The sequence below is a fragment of the Mastomys coucha genome, unplaced genomic scaffold, assembly GCF_008632895.1.
Source record: "Mastomys coucha isolate ucsf_1 unplaced genomic scaffold, UCSF_Mcou_1 pScaffold2, whole genome shotgun sequence".
NCBI classification, from domain to species: domain Eukaryota; kingdom Metazoa; phylum Chordata; class Mammalia; order Rodentia; family Muridae; genus Mastomys; species Mastomys coucha.
The window spans coordinates 25,080,438-25,086,660 of NW_022196902.1; the positions used below are offsets into that span (position 1 = coordinate 25,080,438).

Sequence of the window (6,223 nt, forward strand, 5' to 3'; positions counted from 1 at the left end):
ATTTTTTTTGTAGTTCTACATGTTGTTTTATTTTAATGAAGTTCTTTCACCAAGGAAGTGTTATTAAATAGTTATGATATTTGTGAACAACTTACATTTTCTTGTGACAAGAAAAGCAAGTCTCTAAAAATTTGGAGACAAATGTATTTTTTATCATAAATTAAGAAATCAGTTTTTATAGAGTTGGATGCAGTGGTGGAGCCTAGGTCTAGATTTTTACTCCTGAAATTTTTTGTCACATTGTGTTTTGTCCTTTTTTTTATTAGATATTTTCTTTATTTACATGTCATATGATTTCTCCTTTCCCAGTTCCCCCTCCAACAAACAAACAAACAAACAAACAAGCAGACAAAAACAACAAGAACAAACCCCTGTTGGAAAAGTGCTCTTCTGACTGCATAATAGAAAATTAATCTCGACTTTTTTTTCCTCATGTGTAAGAGGTTTAATTGAGAGGGAGAGAGGGGGCAGTAGTGGAGAGAGAGGAGGGAGAGAGAGGAGGGGGAGAAAGCGAGAGAGGGGGGAATGTTCCCAGTAATCTGAGCAATTAATTTTTTTCTATCTCTATTAAAGTATAATAGAGAAATTGTAAGCATTTTCAAAGCATCCTCTTTTGCTACTTAGCAAAGACTAAATAGCATATCTTATGAGTATACCTTAGTTGGTACTAGATACTACAGAAAAACAGTAGATATGGTATGAGCAGTTATTTTTTAAAAATCAGTCATTCTGATTCCAATATAATAATAATAATAATAATAATAATAATAATAATAATAGTAAGAAGAAAAAGAAGAAGAAGAAGAAGAAAAAGAAAAAGAAGAAGAAGAAGAAGAAGAAGAAGAAGAGGAAGAAGAAGAAGAAGAAGAAGAAGAAGAAGAAGAAGAAGAAGTCAATTCGAGAGCCAACAGACATCAAGGTATATTTTCATCTCTTCAGGAATGTTCAAACCCAGTCAAAAGACAGCAATCATTATGTTTTTAAATGACACATGAATACCATTCAAAGAGTAGACACAGCCATTGCTTAATATTTATTCAAGGGAGCTGTTCAAAAAGATCCTGTCTCCACCATGTTGATGCAGTTGGTCTACATAAATACACTAATGCTATGATGTTATGTTTATACAATGATGAATTTAACTAATATTTCATATCTAAAGACCTTTGCTATTGTTTAGCAGGGTATGCCTCTACATTGCCCTGCTTCTGTCTTCATGAAGAATCAAGATGTAACTCCTTGTCAAAACAAAAGTGGGTAATTATAATTTATCTTGGTATTATAGTTTCATAGAAGCAATCTAAAGTAATATGTGTAAGCAGATGTTAATATGAAGTTAGAATTGGAGAATTCATAAGATCATAAAAACTGGAAGCTTTGGCTGTGCTTCAATGTTCATAAAATAATTTATGAAGATACTCAGTATTTTTACTCTTTTTCATGGTCATTTGATAGCCTTGGGGTGGGAAAAGAGCTGAAATTAAGAACTCTGAATCCCACATGATATCCTAAATAAATGATAATCAACTTTCTACTTCATAGGCAGAGGAGAGTCTTACCTGATGTAAAGTGCTTTCTGTGTGCTTTGATTAGTATTTGAAGAGAGTTTGAATCAAGAGATTTCAGTAAGATTGGTAGTGCTGTTAGTGCACACAGACAGGTCCTCAACTGTTTGAGGCGTCTTGTTTACTAAACAAATATTTGTTGAATAGCTACTCTTTGTTAGGCTTTAGTGGACAAGACAAGCAGAGTCCCAATCTTTAAAAGGTTACATGATGCCAAATTGCCACTGACAAATTAAGAAAACAAAAGGCCAGGGGGTCACTGTGATTACTGACACATATTAACCCCTTCTTGATACATAAAAACAGCACATCACCAGGTGACAGGTAAATCTTTGGCAAGAATAATTTTCCAAATGTCAGTTGTCACTGTAGGGTGCTCTGAACTTGGAGCTCTAGAGGGCACTACTCAAGAGATCACAACACAAGTTTCACTGTCTAATGAATATTTGTTGCTCACTAATCCTATGGAGCATAGTGCTAGGGTTTCAGACCATACCTATTCATCTCACAAAAAGCAATGCTAAGAAACAAACATGTCCTTCAACATGTTACATCACTTAGGATCAGGAGAGCACAGATGAAACAGGTTCCTGTCTGGATCAGGAAAAAAAACCCTTTCATCTGCAAACTACATGTGTTCTAGTGGACAGAAAGTCTGTCTGCTCATTGCAGTCATTAATGTTTGACCAACTTATTAAATATAAAAGGTCCCGTTCAACTATTAACACTGTTAACCCAGAGCAATGTTCTGATTCAGTGAATTTATTTCAAAGCCAATTTTTAATTGTTTCATCAGTCTAATTGACATATTGAAGTTCTTCCCAAATGGTCAGTAAACCACCTTGCTTCAAGTTCCCTGAGAGCTGTCTTATTCTAGCCAACCATTGGACTGAGCAACAGGTCCCCAATGGAGGAGTTGGAAAAAGAACTGAAGAAGCTGAAAGCGTGTGCAGTTCCATAGGAAGAACAACAATATCACCAACCAGACCTCCCAGAGCTCCCAGGGACTAAACTACTAACAAAGAGTACACATGGAGCAACTCATGGCTCCAACCACTTATGTAGCAGAGGATGACCTTGTCAGACACCAATGGGAGAAGAGGCCCTTGATCCTGTGAAGGCTCAATGCCCCAGTGTAGGGAAATGCCAGGCCAGGGAAGTAGGAGTGGGTAGGCAGATGGGGGAATACCCTCATAGAAGCAGGGGGATGGGGGATGGGATAGGGAGTTTTCAAAGGGGAAACCAGGAAAGGGGATAACACTTGAAAGGTAAATAAAGAAAATATCTAATTAAAAAAAAGAAAGAAAAAGAAAGCAGGTTGAGAATGCCAATAAGCACAATTCCTCCATGGTCTCTGCTTTGGTTCCTCCCTCTAGATTCCCGCCTTGACTTCTGTCCATAGTGTATTATAACATGTAGGTCAAAATAAAACCTTTTCTCTTAAAAATAGATTAATTTTAATATTAAGTATACAAAATATAGAATTTTATTATGTCAATAAAAGCTTGACTCTTATTTTTTAAGGCCTTTGTATGTAGAAATTCATGGAAAATAATACCAATTCTCCTCTATGTTTTTGATAGGAGAGTCTTTATAGGAAATTAAAAAAATTAAAAACAAAAGCAAAAACAAATGGTGCCAAAGATGAGAAAAAATTACACATTTGAAGAGCTTTGGGATACCTACCATGAGCATTGTCATCAATCTTGCAGCCATACTGAATAACTAAGGCTGGAAAAAATGAAAACAGTCAAACTCAGTGTATATACCTGTAAACACAGATATTCAGGAGGCTGAGCTCAGAGGATCACAGTATAAGGCCAGCATGGGCTATGTAATATATAATTAACTCCAGGCTGCTCGGGGGCAGTTTAGCAAGATGCTAAAACAAATACAAAATGGCAATGAGCAGCTCCAGATGTAGTTCAGTGCTAGAGGACTTGGCCTATGATATAACACCTAAAATTCCTGGGTTCACTCCTCACATTCACAAGAAACAGGTGTGCTGAGAAGAAAAGAACTATATCTAGCTTGAGCATGACCCATAAGATAGACTTCTTTTCTCACCATTACCACAATACCATGTGGAAACAGCGGTAGGAATTCCAACATATATATTATTCCTCCTCATTTGACATTTCAGCAAATGTTTATTTTATTATTTTATTTTTTTACTCACTGGTTCACATGTGTGTATGTGTGTTTGTATGTGTATATACACATATTTATATGTGTGTAGGATATTATATACATACACATATAAATATGAGAGGATGTAAGGGAAATATATATATACATATATATTTGTACTATATATGTATATGTATATATATTGGTATCATTTAAAAAGTCATTTTATCTCTTATCCAGTCTCATCACAGACTTGTGAAGAAGCCTGTCTCCTCAGAATTTCATTAGGTTACAAAGAATAATTAAACTATTCTATGCTAACATTGAAATGCTCCTCCATGGAGATAATAGATTTGTATTTGCATTAATTTATTGAGTAATATTTTGTATATACTCATTAAGTAACCATAGCTTTGCTTAACAATGGTGTAATCATATAAATATAAAATATCAATCCAGCCCAGGGGGTTCTAACAAAATAACAGCAGTATTATTAAGGCTTTTTAAAAAAATTGTTGTTTCTAACATTCTCTCATGGGTCTTAGACACAAGAGGAAACGTCTGGATGCAGTACAAAGAAAGAAGTCATCATGAGGACAGGGCAGTATGCAAAGAGAATTTACCTGTAGAACTCAAGACTTACCAAGCCAAGGCAAACCCTTAATTAGTGACTAATGAATCTCTGCTTCTGGAAGAAACTGTTAGGTCCCCGTGAGCCAGGTAACATACTTAATAACACATGATCTTTCTTATGTGTACACTTCTATTTGAAGACATCTACTTAGTACACATTGAATACTAACATCAAACTCTATGACTTAATGAAGCTTCTTTAGTAATGTACATGACCACGTTGTTGTACTCTGGGACCCTAACCAGCATTTTAGCACCATGCTTTGAGGCTGTTTTATTTAGCAAAATCACTAACACAGAGGCAAACAGTAAAAGGGACAAAGTGGTAAATTAAAACATAATATTAGTTCACATTGTGTGAGAGAAAATAAGAGGAACAAGAGTATCCTCCCTCAGCTCCAGGTCATAACGTGCTCTCAGAGTGCTCTACATAATGTACGCCCAAGGTGGTTTGAGATTTTCATCATATTTCACACCTGTTTAGAGCCCATATCTTTGCCATTAGAAGTATACTGTGTTAATATGGGGATTCAATAAGCAGAGGAATTTGACACTCAGATGCAAAAACAACAAAGTTTCCTTGGAAAGAAAAACAAAGTACTTCTTACACATAATCTGGAAAAAATGAGACATATAGTATTGTTTGGAATTACTGAAGATGTGGATCTTGTTGTTATATATTTATTTATTTTTTTAGAGGGACTCCTAGACTGGAAAATTTTGCAGAATTTTTGTGAGAAATACAAATTTTCTGTTTCCAACAAACCTGTGAAATCAGACTCTGGAAAGAATTAAAATTCTGGGTTTATCGGGACTTCTGGATTGGCTGTGACACAGAGGCCTAGAACATTTAAGGTTGAAGTTGAAGCCTATGAGTAAGCAATAAGGTGTTCTTTATTAAAGTTACAGCATCATTCAATTATAGAAGTGAACTAGTATTTATCCAGTAGAAAGATGACATTTTTATTTTGTTTCATGGTAGAAATGACTTTATAAATGTGATGACTTAGTTTAGAAATCTGGAAGCAGTTATTCATAATAGCCATAAATTAAAAACAGCCTAGATGTCCATTAATAGACAAATGTATACAAGATGTGGTTCCTTTACACAATGGAATATTACTCAGCAACTAAAAATGAAATAAAATTATCAGGTAAATGTATATAAAGTTCTAGAAAAAAAATCATCCTGAATTAGGTAACCCAGATCTAGAAAGGCAAATGTGAAATGTATTTACCTATGTAAATGAATGTTAGCTCTTAAGTCATTAATAAGAAGCCTACAATCCATATGATTACAGAGTTGTAACTAAGGAGCAGAGGTGGAACTACACAGGAAAGGGAAATAGAATAAATAGACATTTAAAGGATGGACAGACAGATAGGTGGTGATGGAAATGGGAGGATCAAATGGGGGGAGTGTTGTGGAGGAGGAAAGATGTGGGCACGAGTGGAAATTCAGAGAGAGACAGCCACTAAGAGATATTTGAGGGGTTGTATAAAAAAACCTGATATAATAGAATATATACATGTATGAAATATATACATGCATGAAAACAATCTAAGTAAAATTGCAAAACTGAGAGAAAATGACATGTTTCCATACCTAATCTAGAACTTACCTTCAGTTGATAACCATTTGTAAATCAAAAAAATTTTTTCTTCAAGTGAGTCTCACTAGAAATACAAACGACTTTTAAGGGTAGGCTACATAATAGGAGTAGACAGCCAACACAAAATGAGCTGACGGTATCTTTGGAGACTCTGTCTCATGATGAGGCAGTATAGACTTTTAAGCTTGTAGGTCCTTTGCGTGTGTATTTTGGTTTCTGATTTTGTGTTTTCATAGGATTCTTAGGTATGCAACCATAGACACAGAGGTCTGTGTATGTGTG

At 35.0% G+C, this 6,223-nt stretch overlaps 1 protein-coding gene and 1 long non-coding RNA gene across 6 annotated transcripts in view; both read right to left on the reverse strand.

The window, feature by feature from the left end:
- Positions 1–3,306, reverse strand: part of LOC116097892 — a 5,749-nt gene extending 2,443 nt beyond the window's left edge. The window contains exon 1 of the long non-coding RNA XR_004121605.1: positions 3,252–3,306. This is a non-coding gene — a long non-coding RNA (uncharacterized LOC116097892). The remainder of the gene's footprint in view (positions 1–3,251) is intronic.
- The window catches only part of Nkain2 (sodium/potassium transporting ATPase interacting 2), a 1,006,098-nt gene that overhangs the window by 492,940 nt on the left and 506,935 nt on the right, over positions 1–6,223 (reverse strand). The window lies entirely within an intron of this gene.